General features: G+C 39.4%; 1 protein-coding gene and 1 pseudogene across 4 annotated transcripts in view; both read left to right on the top strand.

Moving 5' to 3' along the window:
• EIF2B3 (eukaryotic translation initiation factor 2B subunit gamma) overlaps positions 1 to 27,319 on the top strand; it is a 132,857-nt gene that overhangs the window by 62,989 nt on the left and 42,549 nt on the right. The window lies entirely within an intron of this gene.
• On the top strand, positions 20,496 to 26,027 carry LOC122227720 (annotated as a pseudogene).

The raw sequence follows: 27,319 nt of genomic DNA, 5'->3' as shown, positions 1-27,319 counted from the left end.
GAAAAGATATGTGCATTCGTATGTTTATTACAGCATTATTTACAGTAGCCAAGATATGGAAGCAACCTGTCTCCATCAATACATTGATGGATGAATGAATAAAGAAGATGTGGTAATATATACAATGAAATATTACTCAGCCATAACAATGAGATCTTGCCATTTGCAACATGAGGATGGACCTAGAAGGTATTATGCTAAGTGGAATAAGTCAGAGAAAGGTAAATAACCATATATATGATTTCACTTTTTTTTTTTTTTTTTTTTTAAATCAGAAATAGGGGCACCTGGCTGGCTCAGTTGGAGCATGCAACTCTTGATCCGGAGGTTGTGAGTTTGAGCCCCACATTGAGTATAGAGATTACTTCAAAATAAAATATTTTGGGGGCGCCTGGGCAGTTCAGTCAGTTAAGTGTCCAACTTCAGCTCAGGTCATGATCTCACGGTTCATGAGTTCGAGCCCCACATCTGCTCTCAGCTCAGAGCCCGCTTCACATCCTCTGTCCCCCCTCTCGCCCCTCCCCAACTCGCATGTGCTCTCTTTCTCTCTCTCTCTCTCTCTCTCTCAAAAATAAACATTAAAAAAATTCTTTAATAAAATCTTTTTTTTTAATATGAAAATTAAAATAAAAGCAGAAACAGGCCCATAAATAAAGAGAACAAACTGGTGGTTGCCACAGGGAAGGGGAGTAGGGGGTGAGTACAAAGAGGTGAAGGAGAGTAGGAAGTACTGGTTTCTAATTATGGGATGAATAAGTCACAGGGATGAAAGGTTCGACATAGAGAATATAGCCAATGGTATTATAGTGTTGTATGGTGACAGATGGTAGCTACACTTGAGGTGAGCATTAACAGTATAGAGTTGTCAAATCACTGTATTGTACATATGAAACTAATGTAACGTTGTGTATCAACTATACTTCAGTAAAAAGAAAAAAAAAAAGAAAGGAAAAAAATAACCGCCACTCATGTGGTAGTTGGTCTCAGGTACAGGAGGATGAAAGATAAGAACTCACCCATATCATACCAAGACAAATAAATCAAGCATGAACAAGACCAAAAGAACTGGTATGTCAACTGGGCAAACATACAGCAAACAAAATAAAAGCAAGAAAAATGTTCTAAAAGAGACAAAAAAAGTATCCTGACAACATAACTCATTGCATAGAATTTCTTACAACTGTAAAACAATTCATCAAAATGTGAATTTAATAAATAAAAGTTCAGTGATGAGATGGTAAAACAAAATGAGATAAAAGAGGATATTTTAGAACTAAGAAAATAAATTGAAGACAAAATAGCAAAGGACAGAACAGATACCATTGAAAATCAAATTATTGACATAAAAGAAAGGTTTGAGGTATTCAGTAATTTCAACAAAAATGATTAAAAATTATAGAGAATCTGATAGGAATAAAAGATAAAGATGACAATAAACTAATGTCTCTGAAATACAGAACTAAACATGGACCAAAAGATGTATTCAAAGATATAAGGACTTCTTGGTAAAGTAATTTTATTTGAGGATTTTAACATAAAATTAGAAGGGCTGATGACTTCTGAAGTCCCACTAAAACAGCAATACATGGATTTTAGAGAGATGTAAATTCAGAAGACTAAAGAAGATGGAAAAGGAAAGAGCAACGTCAACAATTTGGAAGCAGGAAAGCAGGACATTTTAACATACCTGAGAAAGCTGAGCTGCAAACTGATTTACCCTATGAAACTCTTTAAAGAGTCAAGATTCAACAGCACCAAATAGATCTACAAGTAAAGCTACAGGATTACTTGAAAATGTGTCCAAATTGTAGATCGATCCTCAGATTACCTCCCCCAAACCTCACAACCCTAGCAAGAGACTGGAAATTTATTCCCAGAAGAGGGTAAAATAGAAGATCTCTGGATTGGGGCACTAGGCATAAATGAGGATGGAGATATGTTGCAAAAAAATGAGTAGGAAGTGTATGTCCTGAGGTCTTCAGCTTCTGTCTCCCACTTAGCTTCTAAATACTAGCAGCCAGGCTTGCACCTGTCAAGCAAGGGCATTAGAAGATTCTTCTCTATGGTAGCAGACTTTCCGAGAGGAGCCCTAAAAGATGCAGACATCAGGGATTTCCCAACAGAAAACCCACTTCTTGGATCATCCTACACTGAATTTCAAAGTTGACAAAGCCCACCACGTGTTCAATGCTCACAATGAGATTTTTGTGTGTGTGCCACTCTTAAATTTAGACAAAAAGAAACAGGGATTATGAGATCTAGAGGCCAGAACAAATAAACAGGGAAAAAAGCACAATAAGTTAGCAGAAAAAAAGACCAACAGAAATCTTCAGAAATGGGGAGCCTTGGTGGCTCAGTTAGCTGAGCGTCTGACTCTTGATTTCTGCTCAGGTCGTGATGCCAAGGTTATGGACATGGAGCCTACGTGGGATTCTCTCTCTCCCATTGTTCCTCTCCCCCACTGGTGCTGCTCTCTTGCATGTGTGCGCTCTCTCTCTCTCTCTCTCTCTCTCTCTCTCTCTCTCTCTTTCATAAATATATAGAGAGATGGATAGAGAGAGAGAGGATGCCTGACTCAGTAGGTTAAGTGTCCAACTCTTGATTTCAGCTCATGTCATGATCTTGCAGTTCATGAGTTTGAGTCCTGCATCGGGCTCTGGGCTAACAGTGCAGAGTCTGCTTGGGATTCTCTCTCTCTCTCTCTCTCTCTGCCCTTTCCCTGCTTGCACTCTCTCTTTCAAAATAAATAAATAAATAAACTTTTAAAAATTAAAATAAATAAACAAATTTTTTAGAGAGAAGAAAACTTCAAAAGAGATAACATTACTCAGAAAGATTTATTAATATTTGACCATCCAAGTACCACTATTCTGGGAGCTAGGAATACTGCAGTGAACAAAACACACCAAAATCCTTGCCCTCACTGAGAGATAAGAATACTGTAATCATGCCCCCAAAAGCAGAATTCTGTATTAAAAAGTGAGCATTTAGTGGCACAAAAATAGAAACATAGATCAATGGAACAAAATAGCCCAGAAATAAGAACATGGTTTATATGGTCAATTAATCTATGACAGAGGAGGCAAGAATATACAATGGGCAAAAGACCGTCTCTTCAAAAACTGGTGCTAAGAAAACTGGACAGCTGCATACAAAAGAATGAAACTGGACCACTTGCTAACACCATACACAAAAATAAACTCAAAATGGATTAAAGACCTAAATATGAAACCTGAAACCATAAAATTTCTAGAAGAGAACACAGGTAGTAATTTCTCTGACATTGGCCTTAGCACCATTTTTCTATATCTGTCTTCTAAGGCAAGGGAAACAAAAGCAAAAATAAACTATTGGGACTACATTAAAATAAAAAACTTTTGCACAATGAAGGAAACTATCAACAAAACAAAAAGGCAACCCACTGAATTGGAGAAGGTATTTGCAAACAATATTACATAAGAGGTTGATATCCAAAATATATAAAGAACTTATATGACTCAATACCAAAAAAAAAAAAAAATCTGATTTGGGGTGCCTGGGTGGCTCAGTCAGTTAAGCCTCCAATTTCAGCTGAGGTCATGATCTCATGGTTCATGTGTTCGAGCCCCACATCGGGCTCTGTGCTGATAGCTTAGAGACTGGAGCCTGCTTCAGATTCTCCCTCTCTGTCCCTCCCCCACTCGTGCTCGCTCTCTCTCTCTCTGAAAAATAAAATAACACATTTATTTACATAGATAGATAGAGGAAGAGGACCCGAATAGACATTTTTCCAAGGAAGACATACAGATAGCCAACAGACACATGAAAAGATGTTCAGCATCACCAATGATAAGGAAAATGCAAATCAAAACCACAGTGAGATACCACTTCATATCTGTGAGAATGGCTAAAATAAAAAAAAGACAAGAAACAAGTGTTGGTGAGGATGTGGAGAAAAAGGAACCCTCATCCATTATTGGTGGGGATGTAAATTGGTGTAGCCATTGTGGAAAACAGTACAGAAGTTCCTCAAAAAAATTAAAAATATCATATGATCCAATAATTCCACTATTGAGTATTTATCCAAAGAAAATGAAAACACTAATTTGAAAAGATATATATACCCCTGTGTTTACTGCAGCATTGTTTATAGTAGCCAAAATATAGAAGAAACCTAGGTGTCCATCGAGAGATCAATGGATAAAGAAATTCTGTACACACACAAACACACACACACACACACACACACACACACACACACCATGGAATATTACACAGCTATAAAAAAGGCGAGATGTTGCCATGTGTGACATGAATGGACCTAGAGGGTATTATGCTAAGTGAAATAAGTCAGACTGAGAAAGACAAATACCATATGATTTCACTCACGTGTGGAATCAAAAAAACAACAAATGAATAAGCAAACAAAAAGCAGAATCAGACCTATAAATACATAGAACAAACTGATGGTTGCCAGAGAGAAGAAAAGTGAGGGAATGGGCAAAATGGATGAAAGGGAGTGGGAGATACAGGCTTCCAGTTAATGGACTGAATAAGTCACAGGAATAAAGGGCATGGCTTGGGGAATATAATCAATGGTATTGTAATAGTATTCTATTGTGACAGATGGTAGCCACACTCTTGTGATGAGAATAGCATATCATATAGAGATGTTGAATCACTATATTGTGCACATGAAACTAACATAACATTGTGGTCACCTATATTCAAAATGATTTTTTCAAGGGGAACATTTAGGAGCACATGGGTGGGTCAGTCGGTTAAGCGTCCAACTCTTGATTTCAGCTCAGGTTATGATCTCATATTTGTGAGTTCGAGCCCCACATCAGGCTCTGCGCTGACAGTGTGACGCCCGCTTGGGATTTTCTCTCTCTGCCCTGCCCTCCCCCCAAAATAAATAAACTTAAAAAAAAAAAAAGAATAAAGGGAGCATTTAGAGAACAAGATGAAAAACTCAATTTTGAAAAATGTTTCACAAAGTAGAATAAAACAACATATTGATGAAAAATAAAGAAATGGTAAGTAAATTAAAGGAGCAACCAAGAACATTTGAATATTTGGAGTTCCAGAAAGAGAAAACAGAAAATGAAGGGGAAAGATTTTATCAATGAAGTAATGTAAAAAACATTTCTCAGAATGAAAGGGGCTGGGTTTCTAGACTAAAAGGAAACAGTGTCCAGCAAAATGCATGAAAAGAAACGTACCAAGATTGTCATTATGAAATGCTATAACACTGACATCACAGAAAAGATCCAGCAAGCTTCCAGATAGGAGGGGGGATGTCACATGTAAAGGAATTAAAACAGCTTTGAACGTTTAACAGCAGCACTAGAAACTAAAACAGAGGACAGCTTTCAAAATTCTTAAATCTGTATGTAGTCAAACTGTCAATCAGGTGTGAGAGTAGAATAAGAATTTTACAGACATTTGCTTTCCATGTATCTGTTTTCAGAAAGCTGCTAGAGAATATATAACACCAAAACCCTGGCATAAACTAAGAAAAGAGAAGGACATAGGATATAGGAAAAAGAATCCCTAGGATGATGATAAAGGGAGATTCCAGGATAACATCTGAGCCCCCAGTGTAAATGGCAACCAGACCAGATTAGAATAGGTCAGAAAGCTTTGGGAATAATTTCTTCAAGATGATCATATTTCTTCTGATGAAAATGGCAGAAGAGTTGATGTGTCTCAACATTTTGAGAGGATTTTGAGTACTTGGTGATTAGGTTGGGGTTGAATTATTGATAAATATCTGGAAAACCAAGAAATGAGAGACAATAATGCCAAGGCAAGCAAAAATATGCAGGAAAAACATTAATCGTTAGTTACTGAATGTCTCAGCTGTAACTAATGTTTATATTTGCATAGTAATGTAATCACTAACTTGATCTAACCAAAATTATGATATAATTACTTTGGAATGATGAGAGGGAGGGTTAGTGTGTTGGAGACGAGGGAAGACAAGAGAGATAAACTTCCTTCTTAATAGTTAATAGCTAATACCTAAAGCTGCAGTGGTGATAACTTAAACTTTGATTATTGAACTAACCAAAATTGTAAAATTATATTGGGAAGGTAAAAGGTACAGAAGTATAGCTGTATGTTGGTAGGGGCAGAGCTGGTGATGAAAGAAACCTAAATCCTCATCTTCCATACTGGGAAGTCAACAGATGATGTCTGAAATGGGAAATGGGACACCTGGGTGGCTCAGTTAGTTAAGCTTCTGACTTGGGCTCAGGTTAGGAACTCACAGTTCATGAGTTCGAGCCACGCGTCAGGCTCTGTGCGGACAGCTCAGAGCCTGGAGCCTGCTTCAGATTCTTTGTCTCCCTCTCTCTGTGTTCCTCCTCCACTCACAGTCTGTCTGTCTGTCTGTCTGTCTGTCTCTCTCTCTCTCTCTCTCTCTCTCTCAAAAATAAAGATTAAAGGAGCGCCTGGGTGGCTCAGTCGGTTAAGCGTCCGACTTCGGCTCAGGTCATGATCTCACGGTCCATGAGTTCAAGCCCCGTGTCAGGCTCTGTGCTGACGGCTCGGAGCCTGGAGCCTGTTTCAGATTTTGTGTCTCCCTCTCTCTCTGACCCTCCCCCGTTCATGCTCTGTCTCTCTCTGTCTCAAAAATAAATAAACGTTAAAAAAAAATTTTTTTTAAAAATAGTAAAGATTAAAAAAATGTTTTTAAGAAATCTCAATATTAAAATGTTATTAGAAATACAGGTATAAATACTAAATGGATCCACTAAAAGAATTGAAAGTGGGTGCTTCTGGGGAATAGAAAATGGGGTAGGAGAAGGAATAGAGGACTGAAATTTTTCCTTGTAAGCCTTGAGAAACTGCTTACCTCTTTATGTTCATACATAATTTCAATTTTTTAATTAAAAACAAGAGAAAATATAATAAAATTTCTTGAATCAAGTAAAAATTTACAAATCTTAAGAATCTGCAAATTTAGGGTGCCTGTGTGGCTCAGTCAGTTAAGCATCTGACTCTTGATTTTGGCTCAGGTCATGATCTCACGGTTTCGTAAGTTTGAGCCCCACATTAGGCTCTGCATTGACTGCATGGAGTCTACTTGGGATTCTCCCTCTCTCTCTCTGCCCCTCTCCCTGTTTGTGCTGTCTATGTCTCTCTCAAAAAAAAAAAAAAAAAAAAAAAATCTGCAAATTTTAAGAGTGTAGTGTGTTCTAAGATAATTTGGCCAGATGTATCCTAGTAAACCTGTTAAACTTTAGGGATAAAGAAAAAATTCTTCAAGCATCAAAGACAAAAAGCTTATCACTTACATGAGAGAAAAATTAAGCTTACTTCCAAGTTCATCACAACATTAAATACCAGAGGAACCATATGTGCAGAGTTCTCAGGGAAAGAAAGTGGAACTTGAGAATATTGTAAACAATAAAGATATCTTTTATATTTAAAAGCGATAGGAAGACATTCTCAAACATGAAAGGACTTATAGATATGGCACCTATGGGCCCTTCTTGGGGGATGAAAAAAGTTCTTGACAACTAGCTGCCATGTCATAAGGACATTCAGGCAGGCTATGGAGAAGTCCATGTCATGAGGAACAGGTCTGCCAGTAACCACGTTAATGAGCTTGGAAGAGATACTCTGAGACTTGTCAACAGCCATGTCGAAAGCAGATTCTCCTCCAGTCAGCCTCGAGATGACTGCAGCTCTTGGCCAGCAGTGTGACTGCAACCTCATGAGAGAACCTGAGTCAGAACCACTAACCCACTCCTGGATTCCAAAAACTGTGAGATAATTGTTTTTTTAAGCCTCTGAGTTTGAAGTAATTTGTTATATAACATAGATGACCAATAAAATTCTAAATCTCTAGGCTTTGTTTTTAAGAAATAATGAAGTTGAAAGACATCTCAAAGGGGGGAAATGTGCTTATATGGCACAGTTCCTTTCCTTTCAGCCTCAGTTTGCTCCCCACATATCCTGGAAGTAGGGAAAGTCATGTGGCTATGTATATGGTATGTATCCTGTCTTAGCTGAATGCCTTTGCTAAGATCTTGGACAAATCATCAGCTCAATCCAAAACATCAAGGAAATGGGCAGTCATCCTGTGGTCTTACTAAACTTCAAGGGTTTTTGTTGTTTAAACATTGGCAACAAATAGCCTCATAATTTTTCTTTTTTGTGCTTCCAGGGAGAGAGGCCTAGGTTAGAATGGATTCTTAAGAAAAGGAACCACCTCTTGACCCACAGTGTTCATTGTTATAGTGCCATATGATAGACATACAGGTAAAATGCTTAGGTCCCCCTTCAAGGAAGGACTTGCTGCTCATCTATAGGAAGCGTAATTAGCAGACAGCCTCTAGTCATCACAGACTTCAGGATCTACCTCATCTGTAAAGAGCCACATTGAGGTCATACCCTGCTGGGGCAGCAAGAGTAAATGAGGGATGGATATAAAGGCCTGGTCACTCTGACAGGCAGTACTTCACAACTCCCTGCTGTGTTGGCTGAGGCTTTGTACAACCTCCATCTTGGTTCAGTTTTTCCTCTGCCCAGTCTTGCTTCCTCCTCTTCCCTTCATGGGTATTGATCCCTAATAAGCATCTTGCACCCCAAATACTATCTCATCTCACTTCTCAAGAATTCAGCCTTGAACACAGAATAATCGTTTTCCCCATGGTTTGCTACTGCCTGATAAAGCAAACTTTCTCTCCCTCGGGGTGATCCTTTTTGCAGTTGTAGAATTAAACTGCCTGGATGATTAAATTGTTTTCTTTCTCAGGAAGGAAGCCCTATGCATTGACGTGTGCATGTATAAAAACTATGATGCAGGGTACCTGGGTGGCTCAGTCAGTTAAGTGTCTGACTTCTGCTCAGGTCATGATCTCGCGGCTTGTGGGTTCAAGCCCTGCATCGGGCTCTGCACTGGTGGTGTGGAGCCTACTTGGGATTCTCTCTCTCTCCCTCTCTCATTGCCTTCCTGACTTGTGCACGTGTGTGCGCTCGCTTTCTAAATAAATAAACAAACAAACTTTTAAAAGAAAATAAAAACTATGTTGAATGTTAAGTAATAACATGTATGCCTCTTAAAACTCCTGACTGAGCATGTACCAAAAAATATATGCCCATTCAATCAGAGTTTTTCCAGCTTCACTGCTGTAAGCATTGATTTCTTGTCTGCCCTTTTCATAAGACCAATAGTTCTCAACTCTGGGGAGTATTTTTTAAATGCTGATGGCTGAGCCCCACTGCTAGTGATTCTTCTTTAATTGGTCTGGCATAGAACGGGCATTTTTAAAAAGCTTGTTGTTTGATGGTAATGTAATGCTGAAAACCTATTCCTGTTCGGCTTACTAGTTTGTGGCCTAATAGTATTGCTCTTTTCTCTATAAATATTTGATAAAGAGATAATCATTTGGTCTGTCAGAGTCTAAAGGAATTTTCCAGCACCCCAGGAGTAAGTGGAAGCATAATGAAAGTAGACCAAACACTAGAAACTGCTGCTTGGAGCTCTGATTCTCATTTTTCAGGGGCTGCAGGCCATGTCCATATCACAAGGAGAGGGCCCCAGCTAGGGTAGGCAGCATCTGTCTAACATTGTAGACATAAAAAAAACAAACAAAACAAAACAAAAAAAGCATTGTAGACCTGTTTACAGAGGCAAATATACCCTAGAGTATTCAAATGGCAGCCCGCTAGATTTGTGGTGTTGCAGTCAGACCCAATGATATGGCTGGCATTTGACCCTCTGGGCCAAGTGATTCTGGAGAATTAAATGACATATTAGGGGCACCAGGCTGGCTCAGTCAGTAGAACATGCAACTCTTGACCTTGAGATTGTTGGTTCAAGCTCCATGTTAGGGTATAGAGATTACTTAAAAATAAAATCTTAAATAAATAGCACATCAGTTAAAAAGTACTTCGTCAACTATTTGTCTCCTTCTCATAAAGACCCTTGTAATTACATTGGACCCACCAGGATAATATAGGATAACCTACCCATCTCAAGAACCTTAATTGCACCTGCAGAGTCCCTTTTGCCATGTAAGATAATACTTTCACAGGTTCCAAAGTGGACATCTTTGAGGGCCCATTATCCTATCACAGTCTTCTTAGTTTTTTAACATGGTTTTCAAGAGCTATATAATTATCTGTCATATGAATATATACCATCATTTATCTAACCATATCCAGTGTTGGGCATTGAGGTTGTTTCTAATTACTTGGCTCTTGATTTTTTTATTTTATTTATTTTTTAGTGTTTATTTTTGAGACAGAGAGACAGAGAATGAGTGGGGGAGGGGCAGAGAGAGAAGGAGACACAGAATCTGTAGGAGGTTCCAGGCTCTGAGGTGTCAGCACAGAGTCTGACATGGGGCTCGAACTCACAAACTGTGAGATCATGACCTGAGCCGAAGTCGGATGCTTAACCGACTGAGCTACCCAGGCACTCCACTTGATTTTTTTTTTTTAAGTTCATTTCATTGAGGCATCATTTAATATGCAGTAAAATTTACTCTTTGTAGTATACAGTTTTATGTATTTGAGAAAAATAGGTGCAAATACCTTATGTGTCTGTGATTCCTGGGATGATATCCTCTTATGCTAGCTCACATTCAACCTGTAGAAATTTATTGAGAATTTAGCTAAATCCTTCTTACCCACTTACATGACAGCCCTATAACTTTTATGCTGTACTATAGGTGAGCTGACATTGATGTTTCCTCTCTCCTTGGAGGCTTTTGTCTTTCCTTAGAGTTCTGGCTGCTTAGAGTTCTGCCTGTGATGAGTTCAAGAAAAGTTACAATTTCATGGATTATTCAATTTTTTCTTGTTAGGATGAGAGCAACTCTCTTTCCAGCTCTATAAATCTTAGATGGAAGATGGAAGTCTTAGCATTTGATTTTTCCTTTTAAAAATTTATTTTTTTATTTTTATTTTTATTGAATAAATTTGACATGTAACATATAAGCTAAGGTGTGATTTTTCTTTTTTAAGATATAACAGCTTTGGCCTGCCTAGGTGACTCAGTTGGTTACACATCCGACTTTAGCTCAGGCCATGATCTCACGGTTCATGAGTTCGAGCCCTGCACCAGGCTCTCTGCTGTCAGCACAGAGCCTGCTTCAGATCCTGTCTCCCTCTCTTTCTGCCCCTCCTCCACTCTCAAAAATAAACATTAAAAAAATACATAAATAAAAAATAAAATACAACAGTTTTTTTGAGCTATAAATATGCAACATACAATTCACCCATTTAAAGTGAATAATTCAGTGGTTTTTAATATAGTCACAGAGTTGTACAACCATCACCACAATCAATTTTTACAGCATTTTTACTACCCCAGTAGGAAACCCAATACCCATTAAGTGATTCCCTATTTTTCTCTAATCCTCCCCTCCCACCCTAGACAACCAACACTAATCTACTTTATATCTCTATGTATTTGCCTATTCTGGACATTTCACATAAATATAATCATATCTTATGTGGCCTTTTACGGCTGGCTTCTTACACTTAGCATAGTGTTTCCAGGGTTTACTTGTCTTGTAGCTTTTGTCAGTACTTCATTCCTTTTTATTATTGACCAGTATTCTGTTGTATGGATATATATCACATTTTAGATATCCATTATTTATCAATTGATATTGGCACTTGATTTTATTTTTTTTTATTTTTTTTTATTTTTTTTATTTTATTATTTTTTTTTAATATATGAAATTTATTGTCAAATTGGTTTCCATACAACACCCAGTGCTCATCCCAAAAGGTTGGCACTTGATTTTAAATCATCTGTTTTTTCCCACCAAAGAATTATTTACATTTTGTTTTTCAGCATTTTGAAGGATTCCCCCCCCAAAAAAAACATAAAACCTACTTGTTTCCTCAGACAACTTCTATGCATATTAGAGAGGTATGACCAACACTATAAAAAAGAAAAAAGTAGGCACCCACCATTCACTTGTTGGATTGACTTAGAAAAAACTGTATAGGCTCTTAGGCTTTTTAAAAATTACAGTTCTCGGGGCACCTGGGTGACTCAGTTGAGCATCCAACTTTGGCTCAGGTCATGATCTCACAGTTCATGAGTTCAAGTCCCACATTGGGAATGCTGCTGTCAGCACAAAGCCCACTTTGGATCCTCTGTCCCCCTCTCTCTGCCCCTCCCCAGCTCACTCTCTCTGTCTCTCTCAAAAATAAACATATTTTTAAAAAATTACAGTTCTCAGAAGTGAGAAAGTTTGTTACCAAATTTGAATAGATGGTTGATTTAGGAGGTAGTGATAAGTCAGTGGCATCATTTAATTTCACATTGTCTTACAGTGTTGTTGCTTAAGTTTGGGGCTGCAGGCAAGCTCTAATTTATCAAGAGAGGTATTCATAAAATAAAATCGGATTTATTTTCTTGATACACTCTGACAAAGATACTGAGTTCTAGATATATCTGATGTCAGAGGACTTGTGGAGTCAACTGCCATTTTGTATCAAAAGAACATTCCCTGTCTTCTTGTGGTTAATCTGAGTACTATCAAAATAAAGCTCTTCCCCAAGTATGAAGTCAAGAAGTCTAAGGGAGGCTAGGGTTCTCTCCTTTCACTGTTGGTCATGGCCATCAGAGAGAGTCTGCTTTTCTTTCCTAGGACATCAGGAAAGAAGATGGTGGTAGTGGTGGTGGTGATAATGATGATAATAGCTGCTGTCATTTTTCAGATTTTATGTCAGGCATTGTGCTAAAGGCTTTATGTAATCTTTACAATAACCCTATGAAGTGGACGTTATTATATGCCATTTTACAGATGAGGAAATTGAATGAAGATTCAGTTAGAAATAAGAAATTCCAGGGGCTCCTGGGTGGTTCAGTCAGTTAAGTGTCTGACTCTTGGTTCCGCCTCAGGTCATGATCTCACAGTTCATAGGTTCCAGCCCCATATTGGGCTCTGCACTGATAGCACAGAGTCTCCTTAGGATCCCTCTCTCTCCCTCTCTCTGCAACTCCCCTGCTTGCTTGTTCTCTCTCTCCCTCTCTCTCTCTCTCTCTCTCTCAAAATAAAGAAATAAACATTTTAAAAAAGAAAGAAATCCCAATAAATATTTCTTAATTGAATGAATGGGAAATCACCCAGTGACCAACTGTGATTTAAGTTTCTGTAATCAAGGGCTTTGGTATTTTCTGATGAATGTTGAGGTATAAAACAAGGATTGGCAGACTTTTTCTGTAAAGAGCAAATAGTAAATATTTTAGACTTTGCAGACCATATGGTGTTGCGTTTATTCAACTCTGCTGTTCTAGCACAAAGCATCCTAAGATATAACAAATAAGCATGGCAGTGTTCCAAGAAAACTTTATCTACAAAAACAAACCTTAGGGCCATCCAACTGGCAGGCTGTAGTTTGCCAGCCCCACTGGAACTCTTTTTTTTTCTCTACAGAGTAGCTATGATGGTACCTTGTAACACAGCTTGTTTCTTAGGATATAGCTGATTGAATTTGGAATTCTTTATATAAAAAATAAGGGTTTTGTTATGAATTTTTTTGAGTCCATGTATCAAAATGAAATTTTAGGAAATGGGGGGGGGGGGTTCCTTGTATCTTAGAAAAGTTCACCATAAGATGACAATTAAGTAATATCTTTTAATGCTCTGAAAATATGAACTTATTTGTAAGATCCTATCATAGACTGTAGCAGCTAGAATGTCATTTAGTCCAGTCACCTGTATTTCAGATAATGATGCTAAAAGCCAGAGGAAGAAGGATTTGTTCCATATCATTTATCTAATTAGGGGCAGAGCTGGACCTTTTCCATTTACTCATCCTTTCTATTTTTCAGGAGCACATTGTTCCAACTGACAAATGTTTATGAAGTTTCCTTCTCTGGTCAAACCACTATTTTGGTATTTAAGGGGATCCCTGAGGCAGGAGACCATCTGAAAGAATTTATTTGCCTCAGTGGAAGATAAGACTATGCATATAAAAGGCTAACAAACAGTAGCAAACAGTATCAGATACTGAACAATTATGGCCAACAGTGTTCTAAGAATTTAGAGAAGGTAGCAGTCTCTAAGGACTGAGGTGGTCAGGACAATGTAAGAGAATAATTTGGCCTTGAAGGATGGATACAGATCAGGTATGGAAAAGGACATAAGAAGCTGGATCCTGCGTACGAAGAAGGCTGTGAACAAATACTTGGAGACAGGGTATGCAAGATTTGTTTAGGGACAGTTTGGCCCAAATTGAGGGTCCCTGTTGGAGAATATTAGGAGATAAGGCTGGAAAGTTAAGTTGGTACAATAACAGAGGGCCTTGAATACTGGGGAATTATTAAAGATTTTTTGAGAAGGGAAATGATTCAAATTCAGGATTCTGGAAAGATAACATGACAGCAGTATGCAGGAGAGATTTAAGGTAAAAGACCTAGAAAGTTAAGCAGTGTTGCACTGCTAAATTCACAAGACTCCAAAGAATAAAGCGATTGTGTCCTTTGGAATGCAGAAAGATCAATTGTGATTATCTATTATGTAAAACAAAGGACCTAGCTCATTTATGCATCCATCAAGTACTGATATTTATGCTTTCCTGTATATTAGAGTTGGCAAGCTTAGACATTAAATTCTTAGCAGCTAGTCATACGTTTCTTAATTACAACTAGAGGGTGGAGACTCTCCTGCTTTCTCTTTAACCTTCCTGGGAACTAGCTGATGGCTCCATATGGGAGACTGTTAGTAAATGCCTCGTCCTAGTGGTCTCTGCCAAAGAGAGCAAGGTTTGGGCATGATGGGAGCAAAGAAGAAGGAAATAGCCAGAGGTAAGGTGAAAATGAAAGCAGATGGTGATGTATTTTTCCCTCACAGCTGCTGAGTTTGGGACCTTGGGTAAGCACTGGTGTCATTAACACCATTAACACCAGTTTCTTAGAACTAGATTATATTTTTGGTTGTTGGCAGATTTTTTTCCCCTCCATTCTTCTAACTTGTAATTACACTCCAATGATTAAGGATCTTTGGTTTATAGTTGTAATAGGGCAGCTGGCTGGATAAATGAGCAGTAAAAATGTTCTTGCCCCCATTCCTATGACTCTCAGGGGTATTGTGCTCCTCCTGGCCTCAGTGAGATGGTGGGTAAAAACTAATTAAATTCAGATTTTCAAGCACTTTTGAATATGAGAATATGATACTCCCTATCTTTTTTTTTTTTTAACTGAATTTCCAAAGATTGGGGCTAGGTCCTATTGGACAAACACCAAAGTTATCTTGGAAAAGGACTTTGTTTATATAGGAGAGCCGGAAACCTCTTGTTTTAAAGTTTTCTAACTTTTCATACTGCTTGTAGGAGAAAGAGATGATGATAGAATGTACATCTCCTTTGTTTTCTCCCTTTCTGAGAAAAGATGAAGTGTTTCCTTGATTGCAAAGAGAGTGTTCTGTTTTGAGGACCTCAGTCATGTTTGGTCCTAGAAAGGGAAATAGTATAAGACATTTGCTGGAGTAGGAGTCCTGCTATCCCTATAGGCGGGTACAGAGGCAGTCTCCCCAGCAAGCTGTTCCATCACCAGACAGTACTAACTTCACTCCAGTGGGCCCAGATTCTACAACCTCAGTAGATTCGAAGAAAGCACAACACCTTTCCTACATGTCAAACTGATGCATTAGTGATACAGAGGCATTACATGTGGTGGAAAAGAATGTTGCTGGTAGAAAGAGCATGTACTGGAAATTAAAGTCCAGAGATTTTGGAATTTAGTTTTGAGACAAACCAGCTATATGACCTTGAGCAAATCACTTTATTTCTCTAAACCTCAGTTTCCCTGAATGAAACTGGCTCAGTTGTCCTTTAAAGACACCACCACCGCGCCCCTCCCCCTAAAGTTCCTGTTTTACTTCTAAACGACATGTGTTTTTAATAATTCATACGTAAAAGGTGTTTGTGCCAAATATTTAATAAGAAAATCATGTAGCTTTTCTCCGATGTTATGTTGTTTTCTTTTGAGTACTAGTGAAGGTTTTTCACTGTAAGTGTAATGATAATATTAAAACAAACTTCTAAAGAATTTCTTTTAAAATCGGATAAAATGTTTGCACATTCCTCTTGTTTAAGTTTAGACGTTTATATCTGATAAGACAAGGACTTAAATCAAAACCTCAAAGATCATGCTTGGCCAAATCTGTATTTCTGGGACTCCAGATGATGAGAAATAGGTTTATGCCCTTGATTGTTTTCCCAAAGATATGCAAAGTCTTGAAGTACTGTTTATCTAAATTAGTATCCCCAGTGCTACTAACCAACTATACTTCCTAAAGTATTTCTCTAATTTGCAGTATTTTGTGGGAAGGGTTGAGAGGGACTTGTGGACATCAGAATCAACAAACTTTCCCAAGGTATCTTGTCCAGCCTAGGCACTGAGACTTTTTTTTCTTACTCCTCTGTACTTTTAATTCTCAGTTCTATAAAGTGATGTAGATAGGTTATTTGTAAAGAAACTCTCATGTTGGTATTCTTAAGCCTTTTCTTTTGGACTGGCTATAGACTTCAGAGAAAAATCTTCCAATCTCCTTTCGATGTGGGTAAAAGCTGTGCTACCAACTCCTGATCATTTCTGGGCTTCTGCAGTCCAATTAGGTTGCTCCTTAGCTTTCCTTATGCCTGGTCTAGGATTCAGCTTTCTTAAATGTGCTAAATCTGCTACCACCATTCTGCTTTCCAGCTTCCAAAATTTTTTTTACTGTCCTCCCTTCTCCTAATCTTTGTCCTTGGAGAAAAACGATGAGGATAACAACAAAAACCCTTCCCTATCACTTTAATGAGGTTTCAAAAGGAATAGGGCTTAATACCTGTTTTTAATCTGCTGTCTTTACCTAGAAGCCTGTTTACTTCATTTTAGTCACTCAATTCCCTCCCTCCCTCCCTCTTTCTCTTTTTCTTCTTTCTCTTGATTTCTTTCTTCAGTCTAGACCCTGTGGTCTGTTACTTCAGGCATTTCCCTCCATATCCTCACTCATTGTCCTTTTCCTTTTTCTGCCCTCATAAACCCTCTAATATCTATTTTGTCTGCTCCTACATCCTTTTTATTAAAGTCTTCAGGAAAAATATTATGCAGTGTTGTAAATTGGCACCACTATAAGTTCATGGTTCCGATTGTAGCTGAACCCTTAGAACCACTCTGCAGCCTTACACTTCTCCTGGACCACCTTTCCACTTCTCTCAGCAGTAATTCTCAACCATCACCACCTCCCTTAGAAAATTACTTGGCCTATTCCTTCTTAGCTCTTAGCTAAGGCTAAGCGAGAAAATCCGGGCTAACAGATACTGATTTGCCCAGCATACTACCCATACCCATAATTTATCTTTACTCAGACCCACCTTCAGTTCCTTTTCTCTAGCCTTAGAGGAAGAAGTTTCCTTCCTCCTGTTTAAGACTGATCCCTTCGCTTATACCTTTTGCCCCATTTTCCTGTTTCCCTTGGAACCTTACTGTATGAGTTTTTCCAGCACTCTCCCAAATTTTCAACTTTGCTTTCTACTACTTTCCCCTACACCTATAAATACATTGCTTGTGGGGCACCTATGTGGCTCAGTTGGTTGAGTGTCCAGCTCTTTTTTTTTTTTTTTTAAATTTTTTTTTCAACGTTTTTTATTTATTTTTGGACAGAGAGAGACAGAGCATGAACGGGGGAGGGGCAGAGAGAGAGGGAGACACAGAATCGGAAACAGGCTCCAGGCTCCGAGCCATCAGCCCAGAGCCTGACGCGGGGCTCGAACTCACGGACCGCGAGATCGTGACCTGGCTGAAGTCGGACGCTTAACCGACTGCGCCACCCAGGCGCCCCGAGTGTCCAGCTCTTGATTTGGGCTCAGGTCATGATCTCACAGTCCATGCTGAACATGGATTCTGCTTAAGGTTCTCTCTCTCTCTGCCCCTCTCCCTCGCTCACACTCTCTCTCTCAAATAAAAAGTTAAAAAAAAAAAAAAAAGAAGAAGAAAAAAAGAGCACATTGCTTGTAAGATAAGGCACAAATTCCTAATGGCCCTCAGTCATCTAACCATACGTATTCCTTTCAGCCTAATCTCACCATTCCCCTCACTACAAGCCATACTCAACACTCTACCCTATAAACGATGGAGAGTTGCTTATAGTTCACTGACTTCTGCATTCTTTTTCATGCCTCTCTCCTTTTGTGGTCACCATTCCTAGTACTCCTTCAGCCAGTTACCCTTCTCTACCTGGCTTGTTTTATTATTATTATTTTTTTTTTTTTTTGACATCCAAACACACCGTGGCTTTATTATTTCAACAAACTCCAAAAGCACATTTCCTGGACCTGCACTAGAGGCAGGCGCCCAGAGGCAGCGAGGAAGGGATGCTCCTTCTTCCAGCACAGGTGGGGACACCTCCTCTATGATGGGGAGAGCATATGGGAAGTTCAGGATGACAATAGGGAGGCAGAGGACAGCGATGGTTATGGTGCAGGCGGTGCAAGAGGTATAGGCAAGTCCGCGAGGCCGCAAAGGCTCATTTGAGGTGATAGAGGGCCTTGCCCTGCATATGATGCTGGATTTCGCCCATCAGAACATGAGCTGCAGGGCCTTGTGGATGGCGTGCTCCGTGTATTTCTGCTTGGTGAAGTCCTGGATGATGATGCTGTGCTCTGACTCCCGGGAGCCGATGGTGAAGCAGCACTTGAGAAGCTTCTCAGTGCGACTCAGCATCTCCTGGTCCTCCTGGCTGGTAAAGCCCTCCACCCCTGACAGAGTGCTGGAGAAGGCAGCATCCAGCATGGACACCTGGGAGAGCCACAGAGCCTTCTCCACGCTGGCCTCGGTGACAAAGGGCTGCAGCTTCATCTTGCTAAGGACCTCGGGGATGCGCGCGATGGCCTCTAGCTGCCACACGGTGATGGGCACAGAGCCCGACGCAGGGCTCGAACTCACGAACTGCAAGATCATGACCTGAGCCGAAGTTGGACGCTTAACCAACTGAGCCACTCAGGTGCCCCGTGTTATTGTAGCTTCATCTTGTGCCTCTCCCCACCTTGGTTTCTGTGCTTTATCAGTGCTGGGCAATGTTAGTTCCTCACACTCACCAGTCTGCCTCAAGGTCTTGACACCTACTTTTTTCTCTGCCAGAGTGCCTGTTTTTCCACCCCTTTCTCCTGGTTAACTCCTGCTCTTCTTTCAAGTCTAAGCTTAAAGGGAAGTTTCCATCATCTTCCAACCTGGGCAAGGTCCCTCATTATATGCTTCCATAGCATTCTTTGCTTGCCATTCAGTTATTGCACACTTACAATAATTCATTTCCATCAAACTGTACACTTCATGCAACTTTCACGTCCATTTTCTTCACTGCTGTGTCCCAAATGTTTGGCACATAGTAGGTATTCAATGAATGTAAGCTAGAGACTGTTGCCTGGAAGAGCGAATTGATTACTTTTAACATGGACTAAAATAATTTATTTTGTTTTTCTGTCAGTACAATGAGGAGCAGCACTTAGACCTCTCTGGGTCCCTGGGTGGCTCAGTTGGTTAAGTGTCTGACTTTGACTCAGGTCATGATCTCAAGCCCCGTGTCGGGCTCTGTGCTGACAACGCAGAGCCTGGAACCTGCTTTGGATTCCGTGTCTCCTTCTTTGCCCCTCCCCTCCCTCTCCCTCTCCCTCTCTCTCTCTCTCTCTCTCTCTCTCTCTCTCTCTCTCTCTCTCTCTCTCAAATATAAATAAACATTAAAAGTTTAAAACAAAACAAAAGAACTCTTCAACCCTGGAAGTCTCTGATGCACTTGAGTCCAGGGCTTTCACTTCAGTACAACTGCTTTTCTTGGATGGAGCCTGAGCACCAAGAGTGCTGTAGCCCACTCTGCTGCACAGGTAGACCTTTGGTTTGGAACTCCATGTGCACACCTGATGATCATCAGTCTGTCATTCCTGCCACTTACAGTGCCACCAAGATCTGGCATTTGGGGTGTTGTGGCAAGTGCGTGCCTTCCTATTAAATAGCTACCAGGTAGTTATGCAACTGAATTCTTGCCCCAAAATCTGTCTCATTAGAATTATAGATAGAATTATAGATAGTTACTTCTAAGCAACCTTGGTCTCTAGTTTCTTTTAAACTCTAATGATTATGTGTGCAGCTGTGGTGGAGCAGCCCCCAGGTCTGTGCCCACTGTCTCCCCCTGCCCCGCTTTCTTCCTGCACTTCCCACTCCTTCCCCCACCCTCCCAGTGCTGCCTACCCCCAGGAGCTCAGGTGGTGAATACTTATTCTGGGAAACAGAAAAGTACTTCTTGGGCAAAAAGTATGCCTCTTGGGGTGCCTGGGTGGCTCAGTTCGTTGAGTGTCTGACTTCGGCTCAGGTTGTGGTCTCATAATTCATAATGCAGAGTTCGAGCCCTGCATCAGGCTCTGTACTGACAGCTTGGTCAGAGCCTGGAGCCTGCTTCAGATTCTGTGTCTCCTTCTCTCTCTGCCCCTCCCCCACTTCATGTACTGTCTCACTCTGTCTCTCAAAAATAAATAAATGTAAAATAAAAATAAAAAGTATGCCTCCCAAGTTCAAGTGCCACCTAAATGATGATGATGTCATTGGCTCCATGAAGAGTGAAGGGAGAAATCTTTTGGAAGAGGATTCAGATGAAGAAGAGTACTTTTTTCTAAAGGGACCATCTGAACCAAGATTTAGACCTAGAAGTGATAAAATTAAGTATATTCAGAATCAGGTGGCTGAAGTTATTGATGTCATGCAAGAAAATATTACAAAGATTAAAGAATCCTGTTATATCATTTAATCCCTCTCTCCATCCTCTGTGTGATATAGAAAACTTATCAGGTAATGCAGTTGCTTTTAGCAGCATATCCACACAGTTTCAAAGGCAAATGTGATGGCGTGGATGCAGAATAAAAGCCATCATGGCGTTGGTTGCTGTTATCCTTTTGCTAATGAGTATCATTTTTTTAATGTTTATTTATTTTTGAGAGAGACAGAGTGCAAGCAGGGGTGGGGCAAAGAGAGAGGGAGATAGTCTGAAGCAGGCTCCAGGCTCTGAGCTGTCAGCATAGAGCCCGATGTGGAGCTCAAACCCATGAACCGTGAGATCATGACCTGAGCCGAAGTCGGATGCTTAACTGACTGAGCCATCTACATACCCCTAATTATCATTCTTATAGTCGTGAAATATCGTACTTGATTTGGTGACAGAGATTTTCATTAAACAAAATCTGGATAGCAATAATAAAAGATTGCTGCATAATTTAAATGAAACCTATGTATATAACTTTCAAAACTTCTTTTTCAAGAAAATAAGAGGCAAGTATCACTTCAAATTGGATCACTGAGAATGTCCAGTTATCTTCTTCCCTTCTAACAGAAGGGAAGTTTTCAGTAATTATGGTTAAGGCAAAGATAACCACCCTCTATTTTGCCATGTTTCAAGGATCTAGTTTGAAACTGGATACTTGCCAGCTGATTGTATATGTAATTAAACCATGATATTAATATTTCATCCTGTTATTATAAGGACTTCCATTATCACATTGACATGAGGATCAGGCTGGTGGTCCAGAAGCCCCTGTAGAGTACCAGATCATCAGGCTAAAAAACATGTATTGCCATTCCATCAATATTTTCAAGATTCTTCTCACATTACAATTGCTTTGCCATTGCAATTGTAATTTCCACATGTTTATGGGTGTAACAAAAGCTAAATGTTGTTGGGGCACCTGGGTGGCTCCATTGGTTAAGCATCCAACTTTTGGTTTCAGCTCAGGTCATGATCTCATGTTTCCTGAGATTGAGCCCCACATCAGGCTCTGCACTGACAGGGCAGAGCCTGCTTGGGATTCTGTCTCTCACCCCCCCTTCCCCCCCCCCATCTCTCTCTGCCCCTCCCCTGTTCATGCTTTCCCTCTCTCTAAAAATAAATAACTTTAAAAATTTATTTAATAAAAATAAAGCTAAACGTTGTAATGTCAGCTACAACTAAAACATTCCAGTAAACATATTTTTTACTTTAAAACCAAAAAACAAAACAAAACAAAAATACATAATGATTAAGCAATAGGGAATTCGTTCTGACTCTTCTAGCCGGAGAAAAGACACTTTTTTATTGGAATATATTTAAGATTACCAAATAAAGTAGAAGGTGATTGTTTGAAGGTCTTTAAATAGAGTGGGAGGTTTTCACAATGTTGCGTTGAACACTTAGAGATGGCTAAGTTATCTTAGGAGACTTTTATCCTCATTGGAAGTGTTGCTTCTGGTTCTTATGAGTCATTGTTTCAAGCTTTAGTTCCCCTGGCATCTGAATTCAGGAGCCATCCTTGACATTTCCTTTACCTGTTAACATTCATATTTATGCAAAGAGAAGCATATGTTAGAAATAAGTTTCTCTTGTATTTTGAATTTTTGTTTAACTGAGTCTTCTTCATTCTATTCCCATTCCTTGCTCTTCTCCTGTTCTCAAACTTTGGAGTCGGAAAAAAGTCATTCTGTGCAGCCATGTAAACTGTTAGGACATACTCAGTTTAGATTAGTGGAAGCTTTCTTTCTTCACTGGGTCAGTGTGGAGTGTCTCATAGTAGACACCTGTTTTTCCAGTAGGCTGGAAGTCCTTCAGGTCCCATTCACAGCAATTCTGGAAGTCTAATAGTGTATCCACATGGAATGTCAAGATAAATTTCAGTTTTTTAACACGCAACAACTATAAACTGCGTCTTTACCTGTCTATCAGCCTTTTTCTACTCTTCTATGAGTATGTCAGGAAATAGAATTCCCAGTTGGCCTTTGCTAAAACTTAGGCAGTGAGCAAGATAAAAAAACAGCTTCTTTCCTCCTGTACACATAATGGTTCTATGGATGAGGAAGAAGGGAACAGGCCCCAAGAACTTTTGAGCCTAAGGACCTTTGCCCTCATTCTGTAGATTTAAAGGAAATGAGTGTTTGAAATCCCTTGAGATCTTTTAGAGGGAAATTACAGATCCTTTTATCAACTAAAGAGACTCGGGCCTTTTTTTAGAGTCATTAGGAGCTTTGGATATTTAAAATCTTAAGTTTATTCTACTAGGGAGCAAATTGGTATGATTTTAATGACAGTAATTACTTGTTTTGTTAAGTATTTATTTCATCCTTCGTGGAGTATTTCCTTCTTTCTGGACTGCCTTTCTGAACAACTTTTTTATTTCCTAGCTTTTTAGTTCTCCAGATGTTCTGTACAGTGTTGGTGACACACATAGTTCTGTGTTCAGTTTTCTTTCAATGAAAGTAAAGCTCAGAAAAATCTTAACCTGCACAATAATGATCAGTGTTTGCGTGGTAGTTTTCCTTAATAGTTTCCTTAGAGATCTTAAAGCTTTGTCCCTGACACACAGTACTTCCAAGTTGTTAATATTAGGAGAAGTTTTGGGTAAATAAATATTGAAACACAGGTACACAGCTTGTATCTTCAACTCCTAGACATTTAAAAGTGATCTTACCAGGGGTACCTGAGTGGCTCAGTTGGTTAGGTATCTGACTTCAGCTCAGGTCATGATCTCACGGTTTGTGAGTTTGAGTCCCACGTTGGGCCCTGTGCTGACAGCTCAGAGCCTGGAGCCTGCTTCGGACTCTGTGTCTCCCTCTCTCTGCCTCTCCCCCATTTGCACTCCGTTTCGCTCTCTCTCAAAAATAAATAAACATTAAAAAATAATTTTTAAAAATTAAATAAATAAATAAATAAATAGATAAATAGATAAATAAATAAATAAATGTTATCTTCCCAGAGGAGGCAGCTGCTTCTTTGGAAGCATTTCTTAATATATGCTTTCCTGTTCTCCCAGAATGTATGAGAAAACTTGGAAGCAGGATGATAAAGAGGCTTGTCTTAGGTCAATGCTGAGAACCTCATTCCTTAACACATTTATTTTGAATGGTACTAGCAGCTAATAAACTTCAAAGTAGGATATTCAGCAAGTACAAAAACAGGGATTTTTGATCCTAACAAAGCATTCTGCCTTCTTTGCCCCAAATTTAAATGTGAAACTATTTGGAGCAGGACTTCATCTATATAGAATTCCTAGGATTATATATCTAGAAAAGAAAGAAGTTGGTAGACAGATGAGACTTATGAGATAGTACAAAAGTTTTAGAGTCACACGTACCTAAGTTTTAATCGCAGTTCTTTTATTATCTACCTCTGTAACCTAGAAAAGTTTCTTTAATATAACATTGTCAACTATACTTTAATTTTTAAAAAGTTGAAGAAATAATACCAATCCTTCACAAAGTCTTCCAGAAACTAAAAGAGGAGGACACAGTTTCCAACTTACTCTAAAATTTTTTTTAGGGGTGCCTGAGTGGCTTAGTCGGTTAAGCATCTGAGTTTGGCTTAGGTCACCATCTCACAGCTTGTGGGTCCGAGCCCTGCGTTGGGCTCTGTGCTGACACCTCAAAGCCTGGAGCCTACTTCAGATTCTGTGTTCCCTTCCCTCTCTGCCCCTCCCCACTCGTTCTCTCTGTCCCCGCCCCCTTTCTCAAAAATAAATCAAAAACATTTTAAAAAATAAAATAAAAAACTTTTAAGACCTAAAATTACAACTGTTTCTAAATGTCTTATTCATTTCCATTTATTGTTTTCTTACTTTATGTTATACAAATCCAAAGGATCTTCCTGACCTGGAGCATTCAGTCGATTACCCAGATTTTGCTGGTGCCTCTTTGACGTTTTTAGCTTTATTTGTTTTGTTTTAAAATATCAATCCTTGGGGCGCCTGGGTGGCTCAGTCGGTTGAGCATCTGACTTCGGCTCAGGTCACGCGCTCACAGTTCGTGAGTTAAAGCCCCGCGTCGGGCTCTGTACTGACAGCTCGGAGCCTGGAGCCTGCTTTGGATTCTGTGTCTCCTCTCTCTGCCCCTCCCCTGCTCATGCTCTGTCTCTCTCTTAAAAATAAAAAAACATTAAAAAATTAAAAAAATAAAATAAAATATCAATCCTTATTTCTGCTATTATCAAAAATAATAAAATGAAGTAAGGAAACCACCTTTTTGACAATTTAAATGTCATTAGTCTCCAAGATTTACATTCATTACAAATTAAATCTAAAAGAAAAATCTCTGAATCACCCATTTCTGTTCTTCATTATAGTCCAAATTTGTAAGTAAATCTCTAGCCTTAAGTATACCAGCTAAATTTTTGGAATTTTTTTCTGAAAAATGGAAGAATTTTGTTTGTTTTACCTACTTTAAAGGGATGAGAGGGGCGCCTGGGTGGCTCAGTCGGTTGGGCGTCCGACTTCAGCTCAGGTCACGATCTCGCGGTCTGTGAGTTCGAGCCCCGCGTCGGGCTCTGGGCTGATGGCTCAGAGCCTGGAGCCTGTTTCAGATTCTGTGTCTCCCTCTCCTCTGCCCCTCCCCCGTTCATGCTCTGTCTCTCTCTGTCTCAAAAATAAATAAACGTTAAAAAAAAATTTTTTTTTAATAAATAAAAAATAAAGGGATGAGAGTAAAAAGCTGACAAACAGTTATAAACTATAAAATGCTATATGAAATACTACCATATATGATAGGGATTGATAAGTTTAGATGATGGTTGTTCAGACTTTTATTTATTTGAACTTTTAAGTTATTCCTTTCCTGTCTGTATAATACAAGTTGACCTCAGCTATAAAAATGAGAGTAATATATCTACCTCATGAGGTGATTATGAGGATTAAATAATATAGATAGAGTGTATTAAATGATTCAAGGAATTTGTAAACCAAGGGACTAAACAGGAGAGTGCAACTTTCCAGATTGGTTAGATCAAGGGAAAGAGTTACCAGGGTGTGGACTTCAAATGAAACCCTGGTACCACAAGATAACCACATTCGCATTTGTAAAATTCTATTTCCTCAGGAATTTCTTAGAACTCAATCTCAAATTGGAAAGTACCTTCTACTTTCTTCAACCTCATTGTATACATTAATTGGCTTGTGGGGATGGGGAGGCAGGTTATGAGTGTGGGGTCCTAAGTCTGACAACTTCTGTTGCTCTTTTAGAAGCATTTTGTTACCGCTTCTCCCAGTCTCCCAAAAGAGTGGAAGCCCGGGGTGGTGCACCTTAACTTATTTGATAAATTGCTTCTAGAGTATCTAGATCCCGTGAGAATAACTTTCCTTAAAAGTATAAGCCAGCTGGGGCACATAGGTGACTCAGTCGGTTGAGTGTCCAACTGCGGCTCAGGTCACGATCTCACAGTGTGAGTTCAAGCCCTGCATCAGGCTCTGTGCTGACAGCTCAGAGCCTGGAGCCTGCTTCAGATTCTGTCTCCTTCTCTCTCTGCCCCTCCCCACTTGTGCCCTGTCTCTCTCTCTCAAAAATAAATAAATGTAAAAAAAAAAAAAAATTTTTTTTTTTTTAAGTATAAACCAGTCAAAGCACAGTAACACAGTGTAGAAGAAAGGTAATAATCAGGTATCTGTGATTGGAATCTCAGTTTTTCTACCCTGCTTCTTCCTTCCTGTCTTTCAGCTGTCTGTTGTTACTAAATAAAATGACCTTAGACATTATAAGCATGGCATTTCTTAAGGCTCAAACCAAAACGTCAAACTAAAATAGACAGCAACTAAACAAATACCTTAATCTGACCTAATTTATTCATTTGTTTATTCAATAGCTGTTTATTAAATACACTGTGTGAGGTACAATGCTAAATGGTAAGGGTATAAAAATAAATCTCTGCCCTCAGGGAACTTCCAGTCTGTTGGGAGAGAGAGCCAAGTAAGGAAGCTGTTACCTTACTGGATGATAACTTAACTGATAGAGATGGGCACCAAGTGCTGTGGGAGCAGGAACTTGAGTTGTCAGTGAAGGTTTCCTGGAGGAAGTATATCTGGGGAAAGTCCTGATGAATACATAAAAGTAGGGAATTAGGGAGTATTCACAGAATTTTACTTCATTTTCTGTGGAAATGGAATAATACATACCAGATCATGAAGAAAGCATGGCTGAAATATGGCCTGCAGAAAGTGGGGCAGTTGGAGTAAAAGCAAGAAAATGTTAATCATAAGAATTGTGAGTTGGAATTTGTGATAGAAGAAGGTGACTTGTCAGTGATTTGATAGTTCACCTAAAGGCCTCATAAAGTGTGAGATAGAGTTTCTATAAAGAGAAGACCTTTTCTATGGTAGGAGTAGAGCTAGTATTCACCATGTTGGCCAGAGTAGGGTGTGAGCAGCATGGCTCTGACCCTTATAAACTTTTTAAATTTTTTTTTCTTTTTTACATTTACTTATTTTTGAGAGAGAGAGATAGAGTGTGAGCAGGGGTGGGGCAGAGAGGGAGGGAGACACAGAATCCGAAGCAGGCTCCAGGCTCCGAGCTGTCAGCACAGAGCCTGACGCGGGGCTTGAACCC

The sequence above is a fragment of the Panthera leo genome, chromosome C1 (genome assembly GCF_018350215.1).
Source record: "Panthera leo isolate Ple1 chromosome C1, P.leo_Ple1_pat1.1, whole genome shotgun sequence".
NCBI classification, from domain to species: Eukaryota; Metazoa; Chordata; class Mammalia; order Carnivora; family Felidae; genus Panthera; species Panthera leo.
The sequence above is the reverse complement of the archived record's forward strand: the minus strand, read 5'-3'. Positions and strand labels throughout refer to the sequence as shown.